The sequence below is a fragment of the Cynara cardunculus genome, assembly GCF_001531365.2.
Source record: "Cynara cardunculus var. scolymus isolate 2C chromosome LG 2, CcrdV1, whole genome shotgun sequence".
Lineage (NCBI taxonomy): Eukaryota > Viridiplantae > Streptophyta > Magnoliopsida > Asterales > Asteraceae > Cynara > Cynara cardunculus.
In genome coordinates, this window is record NC_037529.1 from 31,814,441 (window position 1) to 31,825,198 (window position 10,758).

A 10,758-nucleotide genomic window follows, 5' to 3' on the forward strand; every position below is an offset into this window, starting at 1 on the left:
GGTACGGAGCCAACTAGTCGACTCTAATGTCCACCAACTTTAGGTAAGGATGTCTGCTCATGAATAGTGCTTTTTATACTATTCACTGTAGGAAAGAACAAGTCTTCCTCTTAAGGCTTGACACACACTCTAATCCTACCATATTGCATTAAATGGACATTTAATGCACTAGGTATAAATAGAAGTGTTTCTTCTCCATGCAGAGTGCGCACAACTCACTCTCCAACCCTAATTCTTACTTCAAGAATTTTCTACCTTAAGTAAATGATCTTCTTTACAGCAATTTCTTTTCTTGTATTTGCTAAGAATTTGTGTGTAACTAAAGATTGTTTAGATAGGTTTTTACTACCTTATCTTTCCGCAAATAATCTTGTAAAATCTGTATTGATCTTCTTTATCAATATATATTTTAAATTTAAAAATTGTGTTTGTATTCATCCCCCCCCCCCTTTCTACAAACTGTTTCTCTTCTTCTAGACCCTCACGAGACCAACACTTATCATATCTTACCAGTTTCGGCCCTCGAAAAGATGAAGGCCCCTCCCATTTTCTTTTCTCTACTACCTTTCCTTCTAGCTGTCAGTTCTTATTTCGTTCGGTCACTTCAGCCGCATCTACTGTTAATGAGAAGGTGTCGGGGTTCATGGCAATTATAAACTTTCTGATTGAAGGTTTTAAACCCCAAATATACCTCTTTATCTTTCTAGATTCTGTTGAAACATAGTGTTCAGCAAAGCGAGAGTATTCAATAAATCTCTCGGTATATTCCCGAACTGTTCCATCTCCCTGTTCCAGCTTTAGAAAATCTTCTTCCATTTGTCTCACTGCAGTTTTAGGGCAGAACTGATTCTTGAATCGATCTACGAATTCTGCCCAAGACAACGATTGTAAAACATCTGTTCTGGCTGATGATTCAACTTCCCACCAGAACAAAGCGTTTGATTTTAACACGGAAACAGCAAATCGAACTTTATCTGTTTCCGGACACCGAATGGTGTTGAACACATATTCCAATTCTTTGATCCAGCACACGGATTTCACTGGATCCCTTTCTCTAGAAAATGTTGGTGGCTTACATGCCAAAAACATTTTAATATCTCCCTCCTTGTTATGAGTAACCGGTACCGAAGGATGAACTTTTATTCTTTATGTTTCTACCCTGGCTGGCATTCCCATAATAGAAGTCAGAGTTTCCCGCAATTTCCCCATTTCTTCAGCCAACATATCCCTGATTATGTATTCAGGATGTGGCATTGATCTCTCCTGAACATTCCCAGAATGGGATTCTTCAGGTTTAGAATGAATTCCAGTTTGGCCCCTTCCTTGAGACTGGCTTCTTTTTTTGCCTCGTCCCCTTGGTCTTCCTCGACCTCTGATTCCAGATGTGCCAGTTAGAAGATTGACAGGTGACAATTCCTTTTCTTCAGACTCTGGACGAGCCGTTCTTTCAGATCTTCTAGTTCGGCTAGACATCTGCAGGTTTTATTGTTAATAATCACGTATTTACATTCCCAAATATAATGAAGTATTTAAGTTCAAATGTGTACCTGTAAATTCATAATTACACTGCCCAGATGTAATTAAAATTTACCTTACACACTGTTCTTTCAACCCATCATATTTATTTCAAATGGAGCTAACTATGTCTGGGACCCTTAACATGCAATAAAACAGTTTAAGTCTAGGTATCATATTGTTAAATACCTAAATCTCTTAAACTCAGGCTCTGATACCACTTTCTGTAACACCCCAATACAACACATTGCATGTATCACATCCTTCATACAGACGTATTACATGTTTATATACCATTCAGGTCCCTTAGTACAAGAATTTACCATACCAATTACATGACTCAAAAATTTAGAATACATTTCTTGTACTAATCAACGTTCATTTATCAAAACTATACATCAGAGATTAATCTTCATGTAGAAATGCATATAGGAAAATATCACATTTCCCCTTTCCCTTACCGTCTGTACCTCCTGCAATACATATTTAAAATCACAAAACGAGGGTTAGACCGAAAGGTCTAGTGAGTTACCCTATTTATGATATTGCAGGGTGAAAATCACCAAAACTTCTGTGTAAAACAATTATTCATATAAATAACAAATATATGAGCAAGTAAGGGCATAGTACCAATACCTTTCTCTTTTCTCGTCAAATTTTCTGCTTATAAATAATACATTAAATCCAAATCAGGATTGTACCAACCAGATTATCATGATGCCACTTTTAAACCTTTCGAATTAAATAAGGTTAATTTAAAGTTTCAGGCCAAACGTGGTACTCTTCCTCAATAACATCCAGACTATGCTTTCCAATAAGAACCCTGATCCTAAACCTTTAAGTCACAAAGAAATAAAGATTCCAAATCACTGTAATCTTAAAGGAAATAATAGTCGGAGTTATATTACATAACACACACACAAATGCCACCCTTATATCCAAATGTACACCTCTCCTTGATATGACACCCTTATCCCATGGTACACCTCTCCTTGATATGCCACCCTTATCCCATGGTACACCTCTCCTTGATATGCCACCCTTATCCGATGGTACACCTCTCCTTGATATGCCACCCTAATCCCATGGTACACCTCTCCTTGATATGCCACCCTTATTTTCTCTTCAAAACATTTCCCAAAAACAATTCCAAATAGACCGTAGTCAATGGAATTATTATCAGTTCAAAATTATCAAAATTCCAATTTTATTGTTAAAATAACCATTTTATCAACCATGCACAAGGCATATATACAAATCCGGTCAGCATAAACTTGGTCAGACTTCATCTCCGGTCAAGTCTTGGCCGGTTTACCAAATCCGGACAACATATCGCCTAAGGCCTGTCCGATTTAACACTTAGAATCAATTCCAACACTTTTGTCCGATTTATCAATCCGGACAACACCATACATGATTGTCCGATTTAACAGTCCGGTCAACTCATAGTCATATTCCTACTTCTCCGAGTAAAACACTTAGACATAAACCAAAGTTATAAATCGTTTAACACTTGACCGGTTTAAGACTAAACCGCTTGACTCTTGGCCGGCTTAAGGCTTAAATCGTCCAAGCCCTGTCCGGTTTAAGACTAAACCGCTTGACTCTTGGCNGTTTAAGACTAAACCGCTTGACTCTTGGCCGGCTTAAGGCTTAAATCGTCCAAGCCCTGTCCGGTTTAAGACTAAACCGCTTGACTCTTGGCCGGTTTAAGTCTAATCCGGACAATACCTCAAATGTTTCGAAATTCAAAATAAAATGAAAGTTTACATAATCTAGTTATGCAATTACAAAGAAATCCATAACAGTTTAAACCACTCACCTTGAAAGTCTTTTGAAACCAAATACTTGAAATCAACTTGATCTTGTAATCCGGTCAACTTAAATCGCACAAACACTTAGCAGAAAATGCAAATGGAGGTTGGACCCTCCTTTTATACCTTTCCCAAATAGGATGGCGGCTAAACCGCCTCTTTCACATGCACGTATTCACATAACTCGTGCATACATTCATTCATGCATATATCATGCATGGGGGTATATATATATATCATGCATACATATGCAGCCACATATACACATAATCTCATACATGCATCTACATAATACACATAATTTCACACCCTAGCATGATCAAATATAACAAATTTAACATGGTATCACGTAATCACTTATCAAATAATCACACATTAATTACCTTGGATGATAACCAGGATCCAATTATCACACATGCATGCAAATCACTTTCACATAAAATCATAAAATCACAACACATAAAATTAAATTTTTTATTAAAAAATACACATGCAAAAGCTAATAATTATATAAAACACAATACATACATACATATAATAAAGCACACATGCAAAATTAATAAAATTAATAAAGCGCACATGCAAAATTAATAAAATTAATTCCGGGCTCCAGGTCACTCGAGATTAACTAAATTAATATTTCGATTCTTTGAAAATAAAAGTTTTTAACATGACAAAATAAAACATAAACATTTTATACAACAATAAATCACTTTAGAAAAAACACATAAGAACACATAAAAACATAAACAAAATAAAATACATCAAACATAAATATTTTATTTAGAGATTATTATACAAAAAACAAGTGAAGATTGTTACAAATCTAACATTACATTAAGAAACCCATAAGGATTTCCCTTTCGGGAAAACCCCTTAACTACTAATACAAAATTTAAAGAAAAGAAAAAGAAAACTTACCTAAGCTAAAATCTTTATTAATCTTGAAATTGAAGAAGAATGATGAACTTGGAGATGGAGGATGAAGATGATGAAGGTAGGTAGATCATTGTTGTAGGAGTTTATTTTTCACAGTATGAATTTGTTGGTAGGAAGAGAAAAGTTGGAGAATCTAGGTGATGATGAGGTTGTTGATGGAGATGGTGTAATAATGGAGGAGAGTAGGGAATCTTGTGAATGTGTGTGTTGAGAGGTTGTGTATGAATTTGGTTTATGTAGGTTGTTTCATTGATTTGTTGATGATTGATTCATCTGAATGAGATTCCCTTATATAGGGAAATTCTCAAAGTGAGAAGATGACACGATAGTATGAAGGGTTTTAACACGTATGAAATACGTGTCAATGTCTTAAGAAAAAACTGCAACGTGTTATTATCTATTCTACAAAAGCTGAGAGTCTTGTCGTTTTCTGCATTATGACGAATCTTTTTCTTGATTGATACTTTTGTCACCATTCGTCTTGTCCCTGATCTTCTAGGTATTGAGATTATGTCTGACAATCGAATCAAAAGAGTATCCACCGTCTAAACAGTAGCCTCTCTGATCTGGATCTGGAGAGCTTGAACGGTCTTCGGAAACTATGTGTTCTGAAATTTTTTCTTCAGTATGCTGAGGAGTGAAATTTTTGATAACTTCTTCAATAACATTATTGATCTCGTTCCTAATTTTCACTTTGAATTTTTTGATTTTCTTCATTTTTGGTTTTTTATTTTTTGGTGAAGACTGGTTTTGGTCTTGGGTATTTCAAGCTATATGGAGTCTAAATGATGAGCTTYTTGGGATTGTGTATGGACATAAATATTTGGTTTGGTATAGGAAGGTGAAGGGTCAAGGGTTGAAGGAGTTGGGTTGTATTTAACAAGGAAATCTAAATGTTTTCCAGGTTCTCCAAGAGAAACCCAGATGTCTTTATTTTTCTGGTTTTGAGTCTGGTTTTGAGTCTGGCTTTGAGTAGAGGAATCAAGAGTCCTCTGTGTCTCTTGAGATTTTGGCAATCCCATAGCCGTCTGCGGATTTGATAAGTCTTTACCAGCCACCGATGGAGCTGGACTAGCCATTGAATTTGTAGGTTCAATGATACCTCTATTGACCTTCATTGGAGAATGTCCACCCATCTTAATCTTCTGTATTGGGCCAGAAGATGAGCCTTTGTTCTGATTGAGAGAATAAGAAAGAACTTGTCTCTCAAGCATTGAGACTTGTTTCTGAAGAACAAGTTTCTCATTTTTGAGCTGAGTATTGTCATCATTGATAATTTTAAAGTTTCTGGACATCGTCTCACAATGATCACCAAAATATGGTATGAGTATGGCTCGGGTCCTTTGAAGCAAAAAGTCTAAAGGGGGTTATGTATAGTTTCTGAGGGAAGGAGAAACGAAAAAGTTCTTTCCTCAACGCTGTCTGGCTGAAGAAAGGGCTTCTTCATAATTACTAAAACCTTTGTATAAAGGACCGGGATATCCTTGAATTACATCAAGAACTTCGTTCCAAGTATGGAAGAAACCTATCTTTTTATACTTGAACACAACATAAAATTTAAAACGCTTAGCATTCTGACTAAAAAATTAAAATAAAGCATTTAAACAAGCAATAAAATATTTAACGTCTTTTGGGTTTTTGCCGAAGGCTACCCAAAGGTTGTCTACAAGACAACGTTCTTCTTTGCTGAGAGAGATATGGTTCTGCAACCTGAAACATGCATTGTTGCAACTTAGAAACACAATTAGTTTGTTATTTCCAAATCTAAGACTTTATTGGTAAATAGGTCTTGTTTGGCTACTAAAAGTCTGATTAAAAGCAGGTCTTGTTATAGGATTATTTCCCGAAGGAATTTCTGGTCTTGGAGGAGGTCTAGACATCTGCAAAAAGAAAAAAAATTAAAAGGTTAAATAATTAACCGATTAATTCATCTTTGTCGAAATATTTTTGCCAATCAAGACTTCAATTCTGAATCAGTATCATAATTATGAGAAATTTTGGTAAATTCATTTACCACTTCAGAATCAGAATCACTATTCCTGTCTTGTTCTAAATTAGTCTCTTGTATAGAAATAATACTATAGATGGACTAAGTATCATAAATATATTCATCAACAGGAATAAGGTCTTCATTTACGCATTCAATCAAAGTATTTTTTCTACTAAAATTATTTATTCTTTTCGGACAAGTCTTTGCAAGGTGTTCATTACTGTTACAAACATAACAGCTAAGACGATTCCTGTAATTTCTTTGAGGTTTAAATTTTCTAACATGTTTTTCTGCATTGAGATAAGGATTTCTTTTATCTGATTTTCTCAAAAAATCTCTCTTTTTGGGAGAACTTTTGAAATTCTTGTATTTTTCTTGGGCTTGGAGCATGAAGCTCCATAAAGCTGAGAAGTATACATGTCTCTACAAAATTTATAGTCTGTCTTCCTAAGATGTTTTTGAATATGGAGATCAACACATTTTTCTTCAAGAGTTCTGGTGATAAACTGAGCTATTTGACCTATTGACCACAAAAAAATTGGACTTTCTTTAACAGAAGGAAAATTATTCCATTTATCCTGAATCTCTAGTCGTAATATTCCAGATAATTTATGAAATAACTTATTTCCAATGTCTTGATTAAAAGTATTTCCAGCGATAGCAGTAAGATAAACATAATGATTTAAAAATTGTTTTACCTTTTTACCGCTAGTCCAATGGTATAAACTTAATTGCTCAAGTTCTCTCATGGCTTTTTTCTGAACATTCATTTGTCCATAGTTCGGATCAGCACCTGTTGCTAAAATTTGTATTTGATTAACAAAATTATAAGGATTACTACCGAGGGACTTTAAATGATTATACTCTATCAAGCAATCCCTTTTGAAAGCTTCCCACATTGCTTTTGTGCTTTCTCCCAAAAAAGTTTCTAAATATATGTACATTTCTTCTACTTCCATGTCTTGATTTTGTCTATAATAATGAGCAATAAGTGTGCTTTTCCAAACTTCAATCACATATGTCCAAATTTGAGGATCATGAGAAGTTAAATTTAAAATATAACCTTTGGACTTAGATTGAAAGTTTATTGGTTGTTCTAACGGTTTTTCTAAACCTTTGGAAATATATCTAGTATCAGAAGGAGGATCATGATACTCTGTATAAGGAGCTCTTGGAGGAAAACTAGTGTATGTAAAACCTTCATGCGGAACAGTTCTATCCAAGGGAGTTCTAGCAGTCATTCTATAGTTTTCGGCTTCTACGTCAACTAGGTCTTTTTGGTAACTAATGTCTGTAATATTGGACTCTAAGTCTTCATGTAATAAACCGACTCTGATCAGAAATTTGTTTGGACAAATAAAACTGATTTTCCAAATCTAAAAGCTCGTCATCGGTTAAAAATATTTGTAGTTCTTTTGTAAAAAAAAAAATTAAAAGTCTTAGTATCAACTAATTCAAGATTTACTAAATCACTATCTGTTTCGACTTCTTGAATCGGGACAGATGTATAATTAGTAAATGTTAAACTAGTTTTGCCATATCTATCGGTATACATTAAAGCTTCTTTTGGCGTCAAAACCGTTTCTGTCTTTTGCTCAAAATTACTCAAATTCCAGTCTAAACCGACTAAATCGTCAGTAGAAAATATTTTCGGTTTAACCATCTTTATACCAGTGCTACTGACCAAATCCATAACTTTGTTGGTGTAAACTTTATATTTAGTCTTTGCAGAAAAAGAACATCTTCCTAATATTTCCAAGGTTACCAATAAATTGTCACCTTATTCAACATCTTCATAACCTTTTGTCTGAATGCCAATTTTGATATGATTAACAAAATCTTTTATAGTTAACAAAAAGTCTGGACTACAATAAACAATACCTTTATTATTACTTAAATCGATCTCAGTACTAGCAATCATTCCTTCAGCAATATTAGAGATTCTATCATCAAAAATAGTAACCAAAACTTTACTACCCAAATATTTTCGCATTAAACCTCTAATGCCGATTATGATTAAACCAAGATGTATAAATTTAAAATCTTTTTTAAACAACTGTCTGTGAGCGTCTTTGGAAACAATGTCTAAAAAATTTTACTGGTCTTTGATACATTGAAGAGTAATTTCTTGACTATGTTTAAAAAACTGGGATGACGTCTCAAAAAAGCTTTTATTGTATAGAGTTTCTGGATTTAATAACTGAAGACCATGAGTCTGAAATTTTTTGTAGTCTTGATCAGGATCAACGATTTCTTCTAGAGTAGTATCATAGTCTTTCTTTTTTGACAAGATTTTGTCTAAAAAAATTTGGGTCCAAAACTTAAGGAATCTCGTTTTTCTTCAAAAACACTTGTAGAAGGTTTATTAAGATCCATTTTAAATGTCTTTGAATCGAACAAAAATAAAATACTTGGAAGGTTTGTCTTTGAAAATGAGAATTTTTGAACTTGTTTATAAAGAGAGAGAGAACTTATTTGGTCTGTCAAAGCTTTAATATCTTCTGAATCAGATAAATCTGGGTTACGCTGATTTAACTTTTTTGTAAAATTGTCTAAAGAAACTTGCAAATTTTTTATGTCTAAAATGCCAAATTTAGGATGACAAAGATGTTCTAAAATCTGCGTATTTTGTTCTTTTAAAAAGTCTAAATTGGAATGCAAGACTTTGATTTCGTTGTTTAAAACCAAAATAGTTTCTTTGAGACGAAAAAGTCTTTTTTCAAAATTATCAGCAGAATTGATCAACAAATCTAAAATAGTATTTTGAACAGGTTTTGAAGAATAAAAACTGTGCTGATGATCTTTTTCGAAATTACCCTTGAACTTATTTTTGTCTAGAAATAATACAGATCTTTTGTTTAAAACCGAGAGTTCAAGACCAAGGTAATCCAATTTTTTATTTTCTAGTTTTTGAAATTTTTTATAAAAAGCAAAGAAACACAGAAATTAATTAACAGATAAAGATAAAATACTGATTAAACACACTAACAAAAAAAACAACATAAGGGAAAATATTTTTTGTCTTTTAGGGACAACTAACACAACAATAAATATGTAACAAATAAACACAATAATAATTATGCAATAAAAAACTTAAACTTACCCAACTACGCGGAATAAAAAACATAATTAAAAAAAAAGACTTAGGTACACGGAAAGAAAAAACAAAACTTAACTAAAATAACACTTATATGAACACACAAAAAGAGATCATAACATAAATGCTCTGATACCAAAATGGGGGGTAGACAGTTGTATGATAACAGTTGTAAAACAGTCATGTAGATGGCAATCTACATACATATATATATATAGATCCATATATATATATATATATATATATATATTCATTATACATATACACATTCATACATATAGATAGAAACATATATATATATATATATATATGTATATATATAAATACATACATATATATATAGAAACACACACATATATATATATATATATACATCATACATATACACATTCGAACATATAGATACGGAAATAGTTAGAGAGAGATATTTACCGGAAGGAGGTGGTCAACGGGAAGAGGACGTGGCGGCCGGAAGGAAGCAGACAGTGGCGGGAAGCAGGCGGCGGCCGAAAGCGATAGGTCGTAAGGAGAAATCAGAGAGAAGTAGGGTTTTTATATCAGGACCAATTCCGGCGGATTACCGGTGGATATAATTGCCGGAAATTACATTTAAATTTTTTTTACCCTGATTTCCAGAAAATTAAAAAAAAAATTGAAATACCGGCAGATTACTGGCGGAAATGTCCACCGAAAATTTTTCAAAAAATATTAGAAAATTTAAATTCAATCGATTGCGCCAATGTTTTTGAAAGTTTCGTTTTCCGGCGGAATATCCGCTGGTATTTTAAATCCATTATTTAATTTTTAATTATTATTATTATTATGAAATTTAAAATTATATTATTATTACCACTAAAATTATTATTATTATTATTATATATTTCATGAATGAAAATATATTTTTTTTAAATTATTAATATTATTATTGTTAGTAATGGATCGTCAAAACGCAATACGGTTCATTAAGGCCAATACGGTCCATTAAACCAAATACGGTATGTTAAAGCCCAATATTATCCATTAAAGCCCAATATTATCCATTAAAGCCCAATACGGTCCATTAAAGCAAATACCGTCCGTTAAAGCCCAATACGATCCATTAAAGCCCAATACGATCCATTAATGTCCAATCAGCCTATCAAAACCTAATACGGTTCATTAAAGCCCCATTACGGTCCATTAAAGCCCAATACGATCCATTAAGGCCCAATACGGTCCATTAAAGCAAATACGGTACGTTAAAGCCCAATACGATCATGTAAAATCCCCCGTCCACATGGTCTGGAACGGGCAGTGTCACTGACGGGACTTAATTCAAATACACAAACATTGCAGAGCTACTAATAAACTCCAAATGTAGATTAACTTCTAAAACATGCTTTACAATCCAAAATATTACATTC